Source organism: Maylandia zebra, linkage group LG9 (genome assembly GCF_041146795.1).
Source record: "Maylandia zebra isolate NMK-2024a linkage group LG9, Mzebra_GT3a, whole genome shotgun sequence".
Classification (NCBI taxonomy): Eukaryota; Metazoa; Chordata; class Actinopteri; order Cichliformes; family Cichlidae; genus Maylandia; species Maylandia zebra.
Genome location: NC_135175.1, coordinates 524,046 through 546,919, shown reverse-complemented (window position 1 = coordinate 546,919; position 22,874 = coordinate 524,046). Strand labels below are relative to the sequence as shown.

General features: G+C 41.3%; 2 long non-coding RNA genes across 3 annotated transcripts; one reads left to right on the top strand and one right to left on the bottom strand.

Annotated features, from left to right (window-relative positions):
• The first annotated feature begins 7,102 nt into the window (after window positions 1-7,102).
• On the top strand, window positions 7,103-10,122 carry LOC143420564 (uncharacterized). Its single transcript, XR_013100376.1, has 3 exons — window positions 7,103-7,988; window positions 8,222-8,317; window positions 8,490-10,122. It is a non-coding gene; the product is annotated as an uncharacterized LOC143420564 (long non-coding RNA).
• Window positions 10,123-15,654: 5,532 nt separating this feature from the next.
• On the bottom strand, window positions 15,655-18,018 carry LOC143420449 (uncharacterized). Of its 2 annotated transcripts, XR_013100278.1 has the most exons (4): window positions 17,419-18,018; window positions 16,318-16,412; window positions 16,144-16,209; window positions 15,655-15,980 (listed from the first exon to the last, which is right to left on the bottom strand). It is a non-coding gene; the product is annotated as an uncharacterized LOC143420449 (long non-coding RNA). The 2 variants fall into 2 exon arrangements; XR_013100277.1 differs by lacking the exon at window positions 15,655-15,980 and having other exon boundaries at window positions 15,991-16,209.
• Between the last annotated feature and the right edge of the window lie 4,856 nt (window positions 18,019-22,874).

Genomic DNA, 22,874 nt, shown 5'->3' with positions numbered 1-22,874 from the left:
TATCCCCAAGCCATCCGTGCCCTAAACACACACACCCGCCCTCTCACATCATCTATAACTGACTGAGACAGGACTCTCTTCCAGACACTAAACCAAGGCACAATGTACATTTCAATTCCTTTAATTTTAAATATGTTTATATTGTCTATCCTGTAAAATAGTCAGATGTCTATTCATATTAATGTACAGAATTCACCTGCTTGCTGCTACTACTGCACATTCACCCAATGTATATACTATATGAATGTATATATATATATAATGTTCTTCCTCTACACCCCCCCCCCAATTTTTGCACATGTCGAGGAGCGTGTCAGGCTACATTTCACTGTGTGTTATACTTGTATAACTATGCATGTGACAAATAAAGAACCTTGAACCTTGAACCTTGAAATGGGTCAAAAGAAGGACTTGACAGGCTCAGAAAAGTCAAAAATAGTGAGATATCTTACAGAGGGATGCAGCAGTCTCAAAATTGCAAAGCTTCTGAAGCGTGATCATCGAACAATCAAGCGTTTCATTCAAAATAGTCAACAGGGTCGCAAGAAGCGTGTGGAAAAACCAAGGCGCAAAATAACTGCCCATGAACTGAGAAAAGTCAAGCGTGCAGCTGCCAAGATGCCACTTGCCACCAGTTTGGCCATATTTCAGAGCTGCAACATCACTGGAGTGCCCAAAAGCACAAGGTGTGCAATACTCAGAGACATGGCCAAGGTAAGAAAGGCTGAAAGACGACCACCACTGAACAAGACACACAAGCTGAAACGTCAAGACTGGGCCAAGAAATATCTTAAGACTGGTTTTTCTAAGGTTTTATGGACTGATGAAATGAGAGTGAGTCTTGATGGGCCAGATGGATGGGCCCGTGGCTGGATTGGTAAAGGGCAGAGAGCTCCAGTCCCACTCAGACGCCAGCAAGGTGGAGGTGGAGTACTGGTTTGGGCTGGTATCATCAAAGATGAGCTTGTGGGGCCTTTTCGGGTTGAGGATGGAGTCAAGCTCAACTCCCAGTCCTACTGCCAGTTTCTGGAAGACACCTTCTTCAAGCAGTGGTACAGGAAGAAGTCTGCATCCTTCAAGAAAAACATGATTTTCATGCAGGACAATGCTCCATCACACCCGTCCAAGTACTCCACAGCGTGGCTGCAAGAAAGGGTATAAAAGAAGAAAAACTAATGACATGGCCTCCTTGTTCACCTGATCTGAACCCCATTGAGAACCTGTGGTCCATCATCAAATGTGAGATTTACAAGGAGGGAAAACAGTACACCTCTCTGAACAGTGTCTGGGAGGCTGTGGTTGCTGCTGCACGCAATGTTGATGGTGAACAGATCAAAACACTGACAGAATCCATGGATGGCAGGCTTTTGAGTGTCCTTGCAAAGAAAGGTGGCTATATTGGTCGCTGATTTGTTTTTGTTTTGTTTTTGAATGTCAGAAATGTATATTTGTGAATGTGGAGATGTTATATTGGTTTCACTGGTAAAAATTGTCATGGCTACTGAACGGACCCACGCGCAGACAGTTCTTTCAAGGAAACAAAAGGGGATTTATTTACAATAGGGATCACCTTAGTGCAAAATATATGTACAGTGAGTTGGGAGGGGGTCCAGGGCTCCAGGGAGAGAAGGGGGGGGGGGAATCCACACACACGCTTCCTCTTCCACTCAGTCACCGCCACCGCTCCTCCGCACACACGCACTCCTCTTCAGCCGCACTCGCTCCAACACTCCACACACTGCCCCACTTGGACAGGTCCGGTGATTCGGTCCAGAATCTACAGACAGAAGGTCAAAGGTTAGTTCCACAACATAAAACACGTGTAAGCGAATATGCTTTGAATATGCCGCGAGCACGAACTCAGGTGGTTCGACGTTCCAGCGGTGAGCTGCTCTGTGCCACTGCCTTAAATAGCAGCTGGGGAAATCAGCCAGATCAGCCGCAGGTGGACACCATCCACAGGGGTGCGTGGGCCAAGAGTGAGAGCCCGTAATGAGCTCCACCCAGGCAGAGAGGAGGAGGAGAGACAAAAAACTAAAACTAACAACAACAAAACCTGTAGCCAGCGTGGGCCAACCAGAGAGACACGGGGACCGTGACAAAAATAAATAATTGAAATGGGTATATATTTGTTTTTTGTTAAGTTGTCTAATAATTATGCACAGTAACAGTCACCTGCACACACAGATATCCCCCTAAAATAGCTAAAACTAAAAACAAACTAAAAACTACTTCCAAAAACATTCAGCTTTGATATTAATGAGTTTTTTGGGTTCATTGAGAACATGGTTGTTGTTCAATAATAAAATTATTCCTCAAAAATACAACTTGCCTAATAATTCTGCACTCCCTGTATTTTAATGTCATAGATGAACTTACCTCGAAGAAAAAAACTGTGAAAAACTCTAAACTTGTAGAAATTTTTGGGGGGCTGATTATTTCTTTGTTTTAAAAATACTTCTTGGAAATAAATCTTATACTGTTGGAAAGCCTGTTTATTTCCTCTTACATGATGAAACATTGCAAGGAAAATGAATTTGGGGCTAAGTATAAGAGTATGTGGTTTGCATCTATGAAAAACTTGCCAAACAACTTCCTCTGCTACTGACTCTTGTTTGGTGTCTCTCACTCTTTCCTAGCATCTTCCCAGCGCGGGGTCTGCTGCGTGGCTCTGTCTTCTCCATTTGGATCGGTCTTGAGTCTCCTCTGGGGTGAGAGCCACTGCGCGCATGTCTTCGGTCTTTGTATCCATCCACCGCTTTTACAGTTTTCCTTGCGGTCGGCGGCCTCCAGGGTCGAGTCGGAGGGCTGTTCTTGACACCAAATTCTCCTTACTGCACATGACGTGTCCATGCGACCATAGGCATGCTTCCCTTATCTTCCTTTCCATCAGGACAACTCCGAGTCGTTTTCGAACACCTTCATTAGTCACACGATCCACGCGGATTAAGCCCATCATCCACCTGAGCATCTTCATCTCCATAGCATTGAGGATCTGCGAGTGTTTCCTGGTGGCTGATGAAGCTAGCCTCCTAACGCAGGCTGTTTAAGCTAAACAAGCTGCTGTTTCACATAATAAACCCTGTCAACCACTGTCAGAAGAAAATTGTACATAGCATGATCAGCTACATGAAATGTGTTTTTTATTGATCACTAAGCAATCCACATGTCTACGTGACCTTTTACATGAACTCTTGTGTGATAAACTTTTTTAGCATTTAACAGCTTCCACTTTTCTAAGAACATACAGATTTAGAAAAGGGGAACCTCAGCTCTAAGTTCTTGGAATAACTTTGTTACCTTTGTACACACACAAGCTTGTATAAATAAAGAACGCAGACAGTGACAGAGCGCGAGTCCGTGAGTGCCTCCTGCGAGGACGAGCGCTCTGTGGCCGCCCTCGCAAGTAAAGACAACTCCAGTGTTTGTGTTTTCTAACTCGGGTGTCTCAGCTGAAGAACTGTGGGGCGATTCTTAGAAATCCCCTGTCAACCACAGTACTGCCTTCTGATTTAACAGTTAAAGCAGTAGAGATGAGCTGTGTTTTCATGTGCTTGGAACTCTAGCTTCATTAACCAGGCTAGCTGTTAGCTTATAGCTCACGCTAGCTAACCAGCGAGCAAAAGGGCAGCCGAAGCTACGGACACAACACCCACAAACTTACACTGAAAGAAGTGATATTGTCTCCTTTTAAATATAGCATATTATATTTTGGTATATCTTTTCAATTCAAATGAGTAATTCCTGTCTACATATATAATTCGAGTAACTCCAGAATACATTCCCTGCGTTTTAATCCAATTAATTTTAGTTAATTAAATGTAGCTCAAAATGCGTAAGTATGTTTTTCATAGCCTCCTGCTGGGCCATTTTGCGCATGCGTTAGGACAGGCCACCATTTTGCGCGCGGACTGAAGAAGCGGACTCTTTGTGTGCTGCAAGCAGGCTCAAGTTAATCGCACAACTTCATATAAAGGTGGTCTAGCTTCGGTAAGTAAACCTTTTACGGTCGTTTTTGTTTTAGTTTTTTTACCTCAGTCAAAGCATGTTGACTCTTTAAGACGTGTGCACATGGAGAAAGAAGTCTAAGTAGTTGTACAGCTCTGAACTTTGTCGTGATTTGACTTAAGCTAGCTATGTGCTCTATTAGCTACTGCTCTATTAAAAGAGTAATTGTATTGATGCGTTAAAATGTCATATGTTTTTAGCTTAGTTCTGGTGGCACACTTTGTACTAACAAATTATGGAACGAGGCAATTTCTCTGTAGTTAGCTGTAAAGTTCACTTTACAGTCGCCTGCAGTTTTAAGTTGAGAAATCGTCCCTCCCGCCACAACATTGGCATTAAGGAATAGTCGGGCGGGGGAGGGGGCTTCTGAACGCACCTGCACAGTCAGGGGTGCAGTAGGAAATAAGTAGGATTGGCGTTGCACAACGTCTTTTGTGCAGAAACAAATAATGGTTGTAAACTGTGGAGGAGAATAACTCAGTGGTTGCCAAAAATGTGAGATCAAAAGGCACTGAGAGTGAGGTTTGTCAGGACTGAAATTAACTCAGAAAAGAAGTTGCTTCACTTGATAGAGCTGAGTGCGAGAACTGTCAGCGGTCTGGTTTAGCATTTGAAGCCTCGCTACGTGCTTCCAAACCGCTGCATTTAATCTCAGAGAAAACTAACACAGAGAAGTAAAGCAAGTGTGTAAGTTCATCTCTTTATGTTTGCATAGTATTTTCATGTTGAGCTTAACAACCGATGTATGGAGCCACAGCTGGACTGGCTGTCGGAGTTTTGTATTGAGGGGGAAAGGAAGCGATTTGTTTTATACTTCAGCTAGAATGAAAAAAAGACACAAAGCTGGAGTTATTCGGTGTCTTCATGCTGAACAGCTAAAACTTCTTCCCTCATTCTCCCCCCTCCCTCTCCTGTTGCTACTTCAATCATGAAACTGATCGATTATCAGGTGATCGGCTTTTCTGTCGCTAGTCTCTCTCATTTGTTAGTCACCCAGTTTGCGCTAGAAAGAGGAAAACGGCAGATAAACAACAGCAGCACGTTTAAGCTTGATAAGCTGTTGCTAGAATTTTTTTTAATATTACTTCTAGTATCCGCTTGTGTTTTCTGGAGCCACAGCCGTAATAGCTGCTGGTCATGATAGTTTGGATATGTGGTGAGAAGGAAACATGAAGGTGAAACCAGGAGAAGTTTTTACTGAATCATTAGAGCTGAACAGGTAATGAAGAAACAGGTTTACATTTTAGGTGACATGAATGAGTTGAAGTTATGAACTGTTTATGAGAGACAAATAACTCCAGGATCCTTTTTTAGGTAGCTGACAGCTGGTAACTGTGCAGGGGCGGGTCTAGCAAAGTTTTGCCAGGGGCCAGGTAGGGCATTAACAAGGAAAGGGGGGCACAAAGACATAATTTTCTTTCTTATTCTCATTTAAAATGTCTCGCTTTTAATAAATAATTATTCTAAATCTTACTACCAAAGTGGTGATCTGGTTAAATGTATAGAGATCCATTATTGTATGTAGTAAATATTAAGTCTAATATATGCCCTAGTAATAGTAGTACATATAGCACTTTTTCCTTTGGGAAGGTACCATCTGCGCTGTCTGCCACTGTATTGAAGAAAAATGTTGAATCAAATTATTATAGAAAAATAATTGATTTCTGTGCATTAAAGTAGATTACGTCAATTAAGCATTATCAGGCGAAGGGTGCGGGGTGGTTTCCTAATATTTTTGCTGGGAGTTGGCAGCCCTATTAGTTAGTTTAATATTTCTATGTACTGTTTAGAATACCTGAATAAGGAGGATGGTGTAAGTTTTTTAGGTTGATCAGTATTGCTGAAGTATAAAATATTTTGGGTGCAGTGTATTTTTTGCATACAGGTATAACAGAATAGCTTTAATGTTTTGTTTTTAAAACTGAGTATGAACTTATACAAAATGCAGCAAAATATTTATAAATACAATTTTATTTATTATAAAATACACTATATCGGATTCATATCGGCAGATAATCAAATTTATGATATCGGTATCGGACATAAAAAAGTGGTATCGTGCCATCTGTAGTTTGCACAGAGGCACAAGTAAGATTTGTTTTGTTACAAGGGAGTATCATGAAGTAATGCACTAATGGCTTGGAAACGGTAATTGTTTGTCTTTCTAAAGTTTTTTTTTTTTTTATTTGTCTTCCTTTTCTGGCAGATTTTCTTCCCCTTATGTGTTACTGTTTATTCAAGAAGATGGTGTTATTTTGGTAAGTACATGCAAATTCCTTACATATTTATCACAACAGTATTTGTCACAGTATTGCAGGGACAAGTTTATCTATCTCATCTTAAGGGTTCTTGTGATTATTAATATTGATATTAATTAATATCAATTAACCTTCCTGCCTTCTTGGGACCTTTTTGTGCCACTGCTATGTGTTAAATGGCTGCCATTTCCACTGTGTTCAGTGGAATATAACCAAACTTGCCACAGGATAGTTTTTACCTGTCAATGTTAATATTCCAGTGTGAATTCCTTAAATCAGCCTAAAATGGCTGAGCAGCAGAAATCCCCACACCCATCACCCTGGGGACCATTTTCTGCCCATTGACTTCCATTATAAACGCTATTTTTCAACCCCAAATTATCATCATATGATTTTATTTTTTCTTCTTTTCTTGGATGTCAATGAAGACTCAGGGCCTTGAAGTTTTAATTTTTAAATTGCAAAAAAAATGCAAAAAATATAATGGCAGGTCAAACTGTATGTTGGTGCCAATCTTTGGTCCATCTAAAGGCCTACTTATAATGACAATCACATATTACTTCAACTGGTTTTTTGTGGAAATATTTAGTTTCGTTTTTTGGTTTTTGGGGCTTATAACACAGGGCGCTCATGTAATAACACTGGGATTTGAAGGGTTAAAACAACGAAAATATAATTAAAACTTTACATGAATATTTCAGGGAGAAGTAGTTTTACAAGGTTGGCTAATTTAAAGTGGAATAAAATATGGATATATGGTCTTTTTATGGCGTGGCTGAGAATGGTCCCTAGGGTGATGGGTGTGAGTTTTTTAAAGGATGGCAGGAGGGTTAATATATATGATTAAATTTCTTTTATCCAGGACAAAAGAAAAAAAAAACTTGCGAAAGTGAAATGAAAAACAGGAATTTAGTTCTTGTGAGTTAAGAGGATGCAGAGCATAGGGTTAGATGGAGGTGGATCATTCACTGTGGTGATCCCTGAAGGAAACAGCCAAGAGAAAGAGGATCAGATTGCAAAAAAAATGTGGTTTGTGTGCATACATGAGTCTTTACGGTACCCACAGGACTCCTGAAGTACAAGTACTCTGAAGTTTGCAGAGCAATTTCAGAGATGTTTGGGGCTTACATGGCAAGCATGTTTTTAGTTGCACATCTAAATTTTCTCTGCTCTCTGTTGCTGACGGCAGAGTTCTGCCCCGCTGACCTCACAGGTGAGACACTCCCACCAGTGGACAAAGAGCACAGGAAAATGTGTTGCCAACCACCTGAAACAGACAAATATCTGCTTTTTAAAACCCTTTAAACCTGTTAAATGGACTGATGCCATTCATTTCTTCTTTGATTAACAGTAGTAACATCCTTCATGCACTGTATACTAACCCATATGATAATCATGCTTTATGAAGTGATGGCAATTGCATTGTAGCATTTAATGAAGAAATAACAAAATAATCATACCAATGATTAAGCACCAGTCTTCTTTTTTTGTGTGTGTGTGTGTGTGTGTGTGTGTGTGTGTGTGTGTGTGTGTGTGTGTGTGTGTGTGTGTGTGTGTGAGATACAGGTAAATGCTGAATTCCAGTGTATTACAACACTTCAACTGGAGATGACCTTCGCGGCACAGTTAGACAGAATTACACCTCAGTTGATGACAGTTTTCCAGAAGAAGGGCGGTGTTTCTGGGCAGAAACTTGCCCACCACTTGTAGATCATGCAAGAGGTAAATCTGAATATTGCAAATTCTATTTGGATTTCTTTTGTCTTAAGTGGCAGGTCACTGGTGAGTCCAATAAGCCGTTTTAGGTGACCAGCCAAACAATCTAAATTTTGAAATTTCTTATATAAATTTTATTTACTATGTTTGAACTGACTTATGATAAAATTTACTTATTGCGAATTTCAGACATTGTTCTTTTTTCCAAATTGGTTTAATCAGCAACTCTCTTTAAACAGGCTGAAAGTGATGTTAAAGTGAAAAGGGAAGCAGTTCTCAGGGCACTTTGCCTCTACCTTGGTGAAGAGGACGGAAGCTTTATTCGGGAGTTCTTTGTAAGTCATTTAAGTCATTGTAAGCAAGTCATCTATACACACACTTTTTAGATAGATATCTGTGTGTGTGTGTACACACACACACACACACACACACACACACAAACGACTAGATTGGAATTTAATTGTAGAGTTAATTGTTTTTTCTTTTACCTTTTTATTAAATGTTTAGGACATTGAAGGAGATGATATCCAGAGAGACCTGAAGAAGCACACCATGGGCATTTATGTCATCAACAGGGAGGACGGACAAAATGGACATTATGATGACATTGGAATATTTGTTGAAGGGGAGATAGTCATGGACAACATTGGATCTCTGGCCCAAGCTTGTGCTTTTTCTCTCTCAGCTCTCAGCGAAGGCGGTCGCACTTTCTCCTCTCCTCCTCACCCTTATCTTCCCTGCTTAGCCTCTATGTCCTTGTCCTGTCTTGCGTGCATTACTTTCCCTGGAACAGTCTCTCACTGTCGTTCTCTAAACCTAAAAGAGAATTATGGATTTGATCAACTGGTCCCTGAGTGCTATTGACACCCTTTTCTCAACGAGAAGTCGGGGCTCGGGAGAGCCTGAGTGCCCTGGAGGGACTTTCCCTGCCGGTTACACGATGGACGGGTGGCAGAACTGGAGGACCGTGTGCCTGGCGGGACTGTCGATCGAGGACGCTGAAGATATCTACCTATTCGGAACCATGATAACAGGGTTCATGCTGATCGGCGTTGGCTTAGCCCTGCTTTATCGGAGAAATAAGAGAGCGGAACCGGCTGTTCAAACCCCCACATGGCTGTCCGCTGGATTCGAAGCGCGGGGACGAGGTGCGACCTCTCACAACGAACGTAATATGGTCAACACCTTGGAGACGCTTACTGCTGCTGTGAAGGCTCAAAACAACACCATTGAGCGTATGAGGGGAAACATCAGAGAAAGGCCTGCTCACAATGACACCCTTGAGCGACAGTTGGAAAACATCGCGGAACGGATCACTGCAGTTGTGAAGTCTCAGAATCAAAAGACTGACAACACCTTGGAACTGAAGTTTGATACCATCATGGGGAGGCTCGCAGCTCTTCAACGCGAAGTTGAGGGACCTGTCTCAGAGTGCTAAAATTCGAGCTGCTCACAAAACAGAAATTAACAATATTCAACATTCGGACACCACGGCGCCAGCTGCAGGCCCAAGGCTGGAGCCCACCAAAACAACTCCCTGATAACGACTGTGTGATGACTATTCTTCCCGTCCCATGAAGGCCACCTGGGTTGGCTGGCAGACTGTTTACTTAGCCTGATAGAGCGAAGGACACTGTCTCCGCTGAACTCTGGACACGCACACACATACACTTACACTGATAAGCACTCACACATCCCCCCTCCCTTCCAAACGCCTTCGATGCTTGTTTCCTGAAGGGGCAGCACGGCGGGTCTGTGTGCCGCGCTGGAATGGTAGCGCTGTGCAGGGTGGCTGCTGTGTTTCTTCGGATTACTCCTCAACCCCCACCCACCCCTGTGGCTTGTCATGTCTTCACAATGTTGTGCTGTGGACATTTATGTGCTTCTTGTGCAGAGGAGTTTTTTTTGTTTCCTGTTCTCATGCTGTCCTACCATGGAAGCATAGCATGAGTAGGGGTCTCTTTTTTTCCTCTTGTACTTTCCCCAGTGTAGTGTACATTTCAATGTTTTTTTCTGATTCTACCAATCTCTGACCTGTATCCCCATGTAATGTTTGTGCTATATGTGTAAGGTCGGGGGGGGGGTCCTATTTCACTGCAGGGCAACCTGCATGTGACGAATAAAGCTTTGATTGATTGCATTGATGCTTGGAGTAATCTATGCACTAAACCTAGCCTTCCCCAAGGAATTGAAGGACTATTATGAATTCATTTAGAAAGTGTTGATGGGATTCGATGGTGAAAAGCTCTCCCCCAAAGTCTTTGGGCTGAAGAACAAAATTGCTACTGGATAGGAAGATTTCTAAAACCACACATCAAGAGAATGCTGTTATGTAAATTACCAATGACTGGTGCTCTTGTGAATAGGAGTGAAACTCTTGTACAACCATCATTTGTTCTGTGTTATGTTTCGATTGAACATTTTAACTTTCAATAATGAATGTTTCACGTGTGGTACATTTGAGTAGCTTGAAGAGCAACTTTGTAATTATTCAGTTATAGCTGCTGCCCTGCGTATAATCAGTGTTAACTCAACCGAATTAAAAAAAAACAAAAAAAACCCATTCATGATTACCACACTGCAGCACACTGGTAACACTTTAAAGACTTAATTGTTTTGAAGCGAGTATGTTAGGTCAGAAAATATGTAAAACATTCAGAATCTTCAAGGAAGGACTAGAATGGAAAGACAGTGGTCAATAAGCAGTAAGGAAAACACAAGTTTAATTTTAAGTCTAATTACCTTATTAAAATGCAATTTCTAAATATGGATCGCAGAACAGCAAGTCTGAAACTGGTTAGTTTGTGGATGCATCAGTTTCTAATTGTGATACTTTATACTGCTGGCAGTGTTTTATTCTTTTATGTAAGAAGGTTTTTTTTGTTTTTTGTTTTTTTTATAGAGGAAGAGAAACATTGGTTAACCTTTCCCTTGTCTGTTGTTTCTGTTTTGTTTGAATACAGCTTTTTAAAGCTACTAGTTCATAGGCAAAAGTTTTGTAATTTGTATTACACAAATTGCAGCAATTTTTCTTAGAGATGTGGATTCTTATTCTGTTTGCAACAAATTTTGCATTAATAAATGATGTGAAAGAATGTTGTAGTTTTCATTATTGACGTTTTTAAAAACTACAAATCAGGGTAAGCAATATTTTTTAAGTAAACTTAACTTAATTGAAATAGAGAGAAATTAACAATTTGATTGATTTGAATATAAGTTTGGGACATAAGTGTAAAGGAAACAAATTATTCTGGTACATTTAACACGACCTTAGTTGGAATTACTAATAATATTTGACTAAGTTGTATCCACAACAGTTAAGTTAAAGTAGCTTAAAAATATATGTTGGTTTTACTCGCTTAAATTAAATTCAGTGTACTTAAAAAATATTTCTGGATTCAAACAAATTTATTTCGTGCAACCACTTGTCATAAAAAAATTGAGTAAATTGAACAAAACATTTTTTTCAGTGTATCTCACCACAACGTAGCGCCGAAAAAATTATGTAATTCTAGTTTAATCAAACTCAGGGCATGAGGAAAACCGCCTCCATATCCCCACAGTCATGTGACGGAGCTCTCCACATGTTAGAGGTGGACAAGGCCAAGGTCCAATCCTCCTCCCCAGTGTCCTAAAACTATTAAACATGTCCTCACCGCAACACGCCAGAATAAAATTATTAGTTAATTAGCAAATACTTTACTGCATGCTGAGGTGGCAATTCAGCCATTTAATTTATGTGTGTTGAACTAAGGACACATCAAAAAGTTGCTCGACACAACATTAGCCAGACATCTACCTAACCACAGCTAAAAAGAAATTTAGAGTAAACTTACCGGGGCACATTTCCTCAGGTTAGACGAAATGAGTTTTTTCACGTTGAAATGTCAGTTTGTTTTGGCTCTTCCCACTTTGCCTGCCATAGTGTATAACTGGTCATGTGACTGCATAGCTACATCTGACTGGTGAAAGAGTTACAAGAAACTCCACTGGTGGCATGATCTATTATTTGGCTTTCACAAGAAAACAATCACACAGGGATAAAAAGAAACACAAAGAATGGCAAGAAGCTGTTGTATTATTAACTGCAACAGCCGGTCGCATGACAGCAACGGGAAGCCGACGGGTAAAGAGATCGAATTTTTTTTTCTTTTTTTTTTTGCCTGTCCCGTTTGGTTCTTTTGCCATCAGAATTCTTGTCTAAAGGCAAAGAAAGATGCCCAACGGATTTACTTTACCAAATGGACCATCCCAGCCTTGCCGTAATGGTCTATTTGATTCACCTTTTATTGTTTATTTTATTTTCACTTTGCTAAATACGGAACAGACTTGACTGGGGAAAAGAAAGGGGAGAAAGAAAGAGAGAAAGAAAAACAGCGGGGAAGAGGGACGGGGATAAAGGGCAAAAAACAAAAAACAACAAAATAAGCAGACAAAAAATACGTATATCAATCACCTGGATCACCTGTTGAGAAAGAAAAAAGAGAAAACAAGCAGAAAAAAAGAGCAATATAATAAACAACATCACAATGATATATGGGAATATAACAGTAAATGCTAAATATTAAACATTATTGTGCAGCACGTAAGATCGACAGCGCACAGTGTGCTTTGAGGAGCCAAAAAGGGTGTAGTTTGTGTGTGTGAGCACCCGTGTGTAAAGTAAGTAAAGTAAAATTTTATTTATATAGCACCTTTCAAGATAAAAATCACAAAGTGCTTCACAGAAGCCAAAACCTAAAAATAAAAATCAACCAAAAGCAAGTTTAAAAAGATGAGTTTTTAGCTATTTTTTAAAAGCGACCACGGAGTCCACAGATCTCAGGCTCAAAGGGAGAGAGTTCCACAATCTGGGGGCCACAGTCACAAAAGCTTTGTCGCCTTTTGTTTTCAGCCTTGTGTTTTGGACAACCAGCAAACCCTGGTCACATGACCTCAGGGACCTGCTGGGAATGTATGGATGTAAAAGTTCACTTATATATGTTGGTGCTTGTCCATGCAGAGCCCTGAAAGTCAAGGTCAAAACCTTAAAGCGGATTCTGAATTTAATGGGGAGTAGTGATGGTAAATTTGATTCTTTTTACTGAATCGAGTTTTAATGAGTCACTCACCAAAATGAATCGGATTTTTGGATCATTTGATTCAGTGAGTCAGTTGACCAGAGAGTTCAAAAAATGTACATTTTCATGTATGTCCTACTGCTAAGATGAGTGATTCTAAAAGAAAACCACTATTTTATAGAGCAAAAAAGAGCAAAAACATTTCTAAAATTAAGCAATTTCCTATCGCAGGTCTTTCCTCCCCACTGCTGTCAGACTCCATAATAAAGACTTTAACTGATCAAGCACACACATCCATACATATGCAATAATACTAAGTGCAATAATCCTTTCTGTCATCGTTGTATTTTTACTCAGTTGTATATAGTATTTGTATTTGTATTCTATTTTTATCTTATTGTATATTTATTTTATTTTATTCTATTCTGTACAGCTGTGTACTGTATTTATTCTTATTGTATTCTAATTTTTGCCTCATAACTTTTGCACTGTCCACTTCCTGCTGTGACAAAACAAATTTCCCACGTGTGGGACTAATAAAGGTTATCTTATCTTATCTTATCAAAATTGCTTAATAAACATTTATTTTGTTTATTTTTATTTTATTAGTATTTTCCTTAAATGTGTCAAATATATATTTTCTCATCTAAATGTCCACTGAGCTGTGAGCCAGGGGACGGTAATGCGCCTTAACATTGGTTGCCAACCAAGAAGAAGAAGAAGCTGTGAGCCAGAAGGGATGGGGTGAGTGAGTGAGTGATTCGTTCGCTCTATGATTCAGCACAGGAGGGAGGGGGTTAGTGAGTCCTGAGTGAATCGCTCGCTCTATGGCTGTGTCCCAATTCGGGGTCTGCACACTTGAAGTACGCATTTTAAGTGCGATTACGTCACCGCCACGTGACGACGGCTGTCCCAATCCGAAATGTACTTCAAATGCATACTCCAAATGTGCCGTCGATTTCCCCAAATATCAACCGTGGTCCGGTGCACGCTTCGTGGTCCCATATATCCCACAATTCATAGCGCGGCTGTGGGTGTGGATAATTTTGCCGCAAAATACGGCACACTGCTGTTGGCCACATGTCGGCAAAGTTGTGTGTGTAACCCATATCAACTACTCCCTGTCACATGACCCACGTCAGCTGATTTGAGGTCCCTCTTCTGATTGGCTCCTTCCACGTCGCGGCAACTCTCAAAACCGGCTGTGGAGGGATACTTCCGGGTTCGACTCCTGCTGTGGCTGTGAGCTTATGGCATTTAGAACGGTATTGGAAAACAAAGCGTTTTCTATGGAAGAAATATAGTATCATCAGAATTCAAGTATTTTTAGACATTGAATTTATGACACTGAATTTTTATCCTCCAAATTTCCCTGCAAAAATATTCACCTGCAAAAATTCACCTGCAAAAAATTCACCTGCAAAAATTCACCTGCAAAAATTCAACTGCAAAAGTGATGAACTTTAATGACCCAAGCCAGAGCAATCAGCACCAGATCGAGTCGAGTGGCTCTCAGCCAATTAAATTACGCTGTTTGATCACATGACACCGTTAGCCAGCAGTTTGTCTCCTAAAAGAGAGCTGTTTAGAGGTGAGTGATTAAGTTTTTCTCCTAAATAGAGATCATTACAGAACGCCTAGTCCTACTTAAAATCCCATTTATTTTTATTTTATCATCTACTCGAACTAAGGAAAACGTTTGACTAACTCAAAGACAATTTCCACGCCTCCCCTGCCTGACTGCAGAGGCAGTTTTGAATTTAGGAGCAGCAAGATGGAAGCGGCAAACCCTGGCGATTCTCCGGTAAGTATATTGTTTTTTATCTTCAAGTTTGTCTTTTGAAACCTTAATTTTATTTAAATCCGTTGCTCACGTATAAAGTACACAGACGGGGTCTTTGCTCAACTCGTCTGAGGCGTGTCTCACTAAGCGCTACATGCTAGCGATCGTGGCTCAAGAGTTGGGAGTTCGCCTTGTAATTGGAAGGTTGCCGGTTCGAGCCCCGGCTTAGACAGTCTCGGTCGTTGTGTCCTTGGGCAAGACACTTCACCTGTTGCCTACTGGTGGTGGTCAGAGGGCCCGGTGGCGCCAGTGTCCGGCAGCCTCGCCTCTGTCAGTGCGCCCCAGGGCGGCTGTGGCTACAATGTAGCTTGCCATCACCAGTGTGTGAATGGGTGGATGACTGGATATGTAAAGCGCTTTGGGGTCCTTAGGGACTAGTAAAGCGCTATATAAATACAGGCCATTTACCATTTAGAAGCAACAGTGATCTGTGGCACAAGGACTGTTACAGATGAACCTGCATACTGGGTTTTGCTGGGTAATATGACCAAGATACAGCCAGAGGTTGGCCATAAGATAGACTTCTCCTCTTCAGCTGCCCAAAAAAAGGCTCTTGATCAGAACAAACAAACCATCTGTAGTGACAGGTAAAAGGAGCCGTCCTCAAAAAAGAAAAATCCCACCTGCTACTGTGGAGGAGTTGTCACTGCTATAATGGCATCATGTTTTATCTAGGGGTCTAGATTTATGCCTATAGTGCACTGCCGTGTAAATAATTTGCATTTACTGAATGAGTATCACTGTTCAAAAATTGAATAAAGAAACAAACTAATTTTTGCCTTTTTTTTATTAAAACCACTTTATAGAACATCACATCAGTTACAATGTAGAATCCATGTCACTGGAGCATTTTGATTCAATAAACAGTAAAAAGGTGAGCTGTGAAGACCAAGGACAAGTGCAGTTCACAGGTTTTCTATCCAAGGAATCCCAGAAGATTGCATGGTGTCATTGCCCAGCAGTTGTTCGCAGGACATATGGACTCAACCTCAACAATCCCTCACACTGAGCAGCATGAAGTGACAGTGCAGTGGAAAAACTCCCCTTTAACAAGAAGAAACCTCCAGCAGAACCCGGTTCAGTACCAGCAGCCATCTGGGTTTGGAGGAGAGAGAGACACAGAACTACCAAAAGTATATTTTTTTTTATGTGATTGACTGTTGTTGTAATTCAAGCCCTGAGTGTAGAGCAGGTAAGATATAAAGTTGCATCCTAAATTCCATGCTCATGCAGAGTGTTTAGTTTATGACTTTTTCACCTGGTCATTTCTTGATGAACAGATGGTCTTTTAGGGTTGACCAAGCTGGTACCTTGACTCTGTTCTCTGCAAGATGTTGCAAAAAACAAAATCATATGGAGACAATATTGGACACAAAATATATAACAATTTAGTTAAATGTAGCATTAACTCATAAGTCTTGCTAAAGTAAACCTTGTATTCTGATTCATCACAGCAGCAGTTCAGTTGGATGATGTCAGCAACTGCAGCAAGTGTCTTGCTGACTGAATAATTACATCTTGCATAATCTGAAACAAACATAAAGACAGAAACAATTTATAAATTAACGTTTGATAAAATCTAAGAATTAATCATTTATTAGATACCAATATGAATATGTCTACCATAAAACTTGTGTGGAGCGAAGTTACATTCAATCAAGATGGTCTGGCATGCTACAACTTTGTAGTATTCTGGCTACAAGTATACATACCCATCTTGTACATGTTTTTTTATTTTATTATTATTATTATTATTATTATCATCATCATCATCATCATCCTACCCAATTATCTGTTTCTTTTAATCAGAGTATGCTGTTTTAATGACTTTACAATATCATTTACATTGTGTTCCTTACATTTTCCCCAATTGTATGTTATATTAATCCTATATTTCCGTTTTAATATTTCTAATGTTTGCCTTGTTTTCTTCACTGTCTGGTCTGCCTCTGTCTTGCCTGTATGGATGCATTTACACCTAAATGTCCCCAACAAAGGATGTTTTAATTCACCACTATTCCAGTGAAACACGAGTCTCCCATCTTCCTGCTACCAGTCTGGAGTTTTTGTTCACCAAAGCACACACCAACTTCATACTGACTGACAGATCACTGCCCTTTTGCCGCCTTGTCTGACCGTGTTTTGTGGCTTTGGTTCACTTCGCCTCACTCTTCCCCATTCTTGTCATTAAATCAGGCCGTTCTGCAACCATGGCAGCCATTCACTCTATGGCTCTATTCATGGTGTATTTTACCCCTTCACCAAAGGCCGTTTTCGTTTACAACATTATATTTGCAGTGTTCGTCTATCTATCAATATCTGCGGAGTATTTTTTAACGAGTATCCTATTTTCTAAAGCACAGCATGTAAAGGGTAGCTCGGTTAGCAGGATGCTAGCATGTAGCGCTTAGTGAGACACGCCTCAGACGAGTTGAGCAAAGACCCCGTCTGTGTACTTTATACGTGAGCAACGGATTTAAATAAAATTAAGGTTTCAAAAGACAAACTTGAAGATAAAAAACAATATACTTACCGGAGAATCGCCAGGGTTTGCCGCTGCCATCTTGCTGCTCCTAAATTCAAAACTGCCTCTGCAGTCAGGCAGGGGAGGCGTGGAAATTGTCTTTGAGTTAGTCAAACGTTTTCCTTAGTTCGAGTAGATGATAAAATAAAAATAAATGGGATTTTAAGTAGGACTAGGCGTTCTGTAATGATCTCTATTTAGGAGAAAAACTTAATCACTCACCTCTAAACAGCTCTCTTTTAGGAGACAAACTGCTGGCTAACGGTGTCATGTGATCAAACAGCGTAATTTAATTGGCTGAGAGCCACTCGACTCGATCTGGTGCTGATTGCTCTGGCTTGGGTCATTAAAGTTCATCACTTTTGCAGTTGAATTTTTGCAGGTGAATTTTTGCAGGTGAATTTTTTTCAGGTGAATTTTTGCAGGTGAATTTTTGCAGGTGAATTTTTGGCAGGTGAATTTTTTGCAGGTGAATTTTTTTCAGGTGAATTTTTGCAGGTGAATTTTTTGCAGGTGAATTTTTGCAGGTGAATATTTTTGCAGGGAAATTTGGAGGATAAAAATTCAGTGTCATAAATTCAATGTCTAAAAATACTTGAATTCTGATGATACTATATTTCTTCCATAGTTTTCTCTCCTCAATTCATCGATAAACTCATTTCACCTCAGCGGTAAGTGTCCTTAATATCTTACAACCTTTGGTTGTCAGTAACCAGCCGATCGTTTTCGCGACTTAAAAAATGACTTTGTGCGGCAGCGCTCCCACCGCGAGCAGAACTCCGGTTCAAAAACCGCTGTTTTTGAACACTTTTATTTACTTAAGCATTTTTATGGGCTTACTTTGAAACAAAGTGCGATTGAATGATTATTGTTATGTGTTGCCTTGAATTCGGCTATGCTGTCTGTTAGACAGTTGTTTTTCTTTATTGTTGTTTTTGTATTGTTTGTAGCGAACGCTACTGGAATGTATAGAGTAAGCTACGTAGCCAAGATGATTAATGATTTAACTGTTGTACATAGATTGATGATGATTTATGATTTGCATTGTTACCTAGACTTGCAGAAGAATATATTTGTTTACCGGTAAACTGAATTGAACTTGATGTGCTAATGGACATTTTTCTGACCTACAGGTCAGGTTTTTTTCCCCCTTTGAATTTGATCTTCTTCATATTGAAGTGGCGAGCTGGTAGGACGATCCTTTGTTTTCCCCTCTTTTCCCCCACTTAGCCGTCTTTGGATTACGGACATATTTCCCCCTTGTATGAAGCTGGACCCTAAGGAGGAATACCTTAAAAGTGAACTTTAAAAAGAAAAGGACCAAAAAAAGGACTCTTAGCAAAAGGACTCTTGCACAGAAAAATCACAGCACTGATTTATTATTTAATTGTGGACATTTACGTTGTGTGTTGTGTTAATTATTTTTGTTCCATTTCCCCTATTTATTCAATATATTTTTGGTACAAGACATTGCAGTTTTTGGTCTCATCATTCACACCATCTAGGCTCCATAAAGAACTATTTCTTCTGCGCGTCAGTCAGTAAATTCATCCATTGCCATAAACTAGTCCTTAAATAACTTAGCGTTACACGTGGCGAGCCCTCCAGGAGCCTGATGGGTGAATGAGGGTTTTTTTTTGTGTGTTATTTGATGTAATTTGATATTCGGTAATTTCTGTGGTTTTGATAAGGTCCGCGACAAGAAAAAATGAAGTTTATTCAGGAAAGTGGGGTCAATGTTGCACATTCTGTCATTATTTCTGGTGCCACAAACACTGAGAAAGATGAGGAAATTCTTGATTATTTGACACAATACGGTCGTATAAAAACTGTTATATTCGTGGATGACGCAAATAGTGTTTTTTACAAAAACCTGATCGTTGAATATTGTGATAGTTCTGCGATAACTGCTCTTAATACGTTTTTCCCATATACTCATCAGTCAAAGAATCACTCGGCTTTGACTTTTTGTGTAAGATCGCTTGCCGCAGAATGCACAGCCACAGGAGGAGTCAGGACCCCTGCAGATTACCTCGGCGAGCTCAAGCAACTTGCACGCCGCAGCGGCAGGGATTTTCCAGATATTCTGCGGGAAATGATGGGACAAATCAGTGAGCATCTGGAAGGAATCGAACAAGACAGTGACTTAGAGGGAGCCTCAGTCCAAATTGTGGAGCCTGCATCATCTCTGCCTGGCCAGCAGGGGTCGTTGTCTGGACACTCCGCAATCTCTGAGACAGCTACCAGCAATCCCTCACCTGACCAACAGGGGTCACTGCCACATCCACAAAGATTTTCACTGTCACAGACTGAAATGAACCCCCCGGAAATACAAAAGTTAGTGGTGGAGCATGTTGTAAAAACAGACACCGTATCTGCATTCAGACTTCGTCCTTTTTCTGGGAAGATCCCCAAACCAGCTAACGAAACAGATTATGAGACCTGGAGATCTCACATTGAACTGCTGTTAGCAAATCCAAATTTGGCACCTCTACAGATCACTCGTCGCATCCTTGAAAGTTTGCTACCTCCGGCAGCAGATGTTGTGAAAGGGCTGGGCTCAAACACAATTCCATCCATCTATTTGAAAGTGTTGGATTCTGCTTTTGCTTTAGTACAAGATGGTGAAGAGTTGTTTGCTCAATTCCTGAATACGTTACAGGATCCGGGTGAGAAACCCTCTGCTTTTTTGCAACGTTTACAACTCACATTAAACACTGTGATGAAAAGAGGTGGTATCTTGTCTTCAGACTTCAACAAACATTTACTCAAGCAGTTTTGTCGAGGATGCTGGGATAGCGATATCCTAAACAAACTACAGTTGGAGAACTTGAGGAGCGATCCCCCATATTTTGCAGAGCTCCTCCTACTGCTTCGAACTGAGGAGGGTAGACAGCTGGCCAAGGAGAATCTCATGAAGAAGCACCTAACTGCATCCAAGCCTCGTGCCGCTGTTCATTCCCAGAGCACATGTGCTTGTAGCCATTCAGACACCAAGGCTATTAATGAGCTGAAGCAACAGATGCAGAAACTGCAGAGTCAAATGGCTGCTCTTCTCTCACAGAAATCTCAATTCTCCAAGCCAGCACCACCTCAACTCAGATCAGCACAACCAAGACCCAGCAGCAGTGCAACCAGTTCCCGGCCTAGAGCAGGCTACTGCTTTAAATGTGGAGAGGATGGGCACATGTCAGCAGGATGCGCCAACCCTCCGAACCCGACACTGGTTCTGAAAAAGAAGAAACAACTTGAAAAAAGACAGCAGGCTTGGGACAGCAATAACAAATCGTCAAACTAGAGGCAGTCTCTGTGGAGGGACAGACGGAGGCTGCAATCGACCCATGTCCCAGTTACAAGCAGGATGGACGTTCCATCACATTGCCTAAAGGAGTCATTGGAACCAGAAGCACAGCACAGGTCACGATTGGAGGAACTGTATTCAACTGCCTGTTAGACACTGGGTCTCAGGTAACCACCATCTCTCACTCCTTCCACCATGATTATCTTTCTGACCATGAGATACAACCTCTGAAAAATCTACTGGAGATAGAAGGAGCAAATGGCCAAGCTGTTCCATACCTTGGTTATGTGGAGCTGAACGTCACTTTCCCTCCCGACTTCTTGGGTTCCACCACAGCTGTTGACACACTTGCCCTGGTAGTTCCTGATGTCCAATCAGCTCAACAGCCGTCAATACTGATTGGTACAAACACTCTGGACTTGGCATATGAGAGAGCATTCTCAGACCAACAACCCTCCATTCCAGCCCCACATGGATACAGAACGGTGCTGAAAATCCTTGAGCAACGATACAGACTGGCCAACAGTAACCATCATGAAATCATCAAGCTGCACACTGACGGACCACAGACCATCCCAGCTGGAAAAACTGTTGCCTTGGAGGGGTTAATTTGCGGACGCTGCCTCCAGGCCGAGAAGGCTGTGTTGGTGGAACATCCAACTTCGTCGCCTCTCCCAGGTGGCTTAATGGTCCCGTCTTGTGTCATGGATTTCCCTTCTCACCAGCCATACCACTTACCTGTGGTAATCTGCAACCAGTCTGATCATGATGTAACCCTCCCAGCCAAAGCCATCATTGCGGAGATCAGTGCCATTCAGTCTATTCAGTGTCAGGAAAGGAGTCATGACAGTATGCCTCCTAACCCTGTGACCTCTGGGTTCAACTTCAACTTTGGTAACTCCCCCTTAACACCGGAATGGAAGAGTCGTATTACTGAGAAGTTAAACGCCCTCCATGATGTCTTTGCAAAACACGACCTTGACTTTGGGAAAACCGACAAAGTGAAACATCAGATAAAGCTCTCTGACCCTACTCCCTTCAAACAGCGCCCAAGACCAATCCATCCTCAAGATTTGGATGCTGTGCGCCAACACCTGAAGGAGCTGGTTGACTCTGGGGTCATCAGAGAGTCAGAGTCACCTTTTGCATCACCCATTGTCGTGGTGCGAAAGAAGAATGGGAGTGTGCGGCTCTGCATTGATTACCGGAAACTAAATCTGCAGACCATCAAAGATGCATATGCATTGCCAAAGTTGGAGGATACTTTTACAGCTCTCTCTGGATCAGAATGGTTTTCAGTCCTTGACCTTAAATCTGGTTATTATCAGATTGAAATGGAGGAGGAAGACAAGAGCAAAACAGCATTTGTATGTCCACTTGGATTCTATGAGTTCAACAGAATGCCCCAGGGAGTCACGAACGCACCCAGTACCTTCCAACGACTAATGGAAAAGTGCATGGGAGAAATGAACTTGAAAGAAGTCTTGGTCTTCATTGACGACTTGATTATTTTTGCACCAACACTTGAAGAGCATGAGAGGAGACTACTGAAAGTCCTTCACCGTTTGAAGGAATTTGGACTCAAGCTCTCAGTTGAAAAGTGCATGTTTTTCCAGAAATCCGTTAAATACCTGGGGCATGTTGTGTCAAAGGATGGTGTGCAGACAGATCCAGATAAAATCTAGACACTTGAGTCCTGGCCGGTTCCAAAGAATCTTAAAGAACTCCGCTCTTTGCTGGGTTTCGCAGGATATTACCGTAGGTTCATCCAAGGCTACTCCAACATCGTTAAACCTTTGCATGACCTTACTGCTGGATATCCTCCATCACAGCGGAAACTCAGAGCCATCTTCAAGCGAGAGCAATATTTGGATCCTAAGGAACCACTTGCCAGTCGCTGGACTCCTGCATGTCAACAAGCCTTTGACACAATTATCAAAAAACTCACGACAGCACCAGTACTTGCTTTCACCGATCCCCAGAAGCCTTACCTTCTCCATACAGATGCTAGTTCTACTGGGCTAGGAGCTATTCTGTACCAGGAGCAACAAGGACAAAACCAGGTGATTGCTTATGCGAGTCGGGGTCTGTCGAGGAGTGAGTCAAAATATCCAGCTCACAAACTGGAATTTCTGGCTCTCAAGTGGGCTGTTACGGAGAAGTT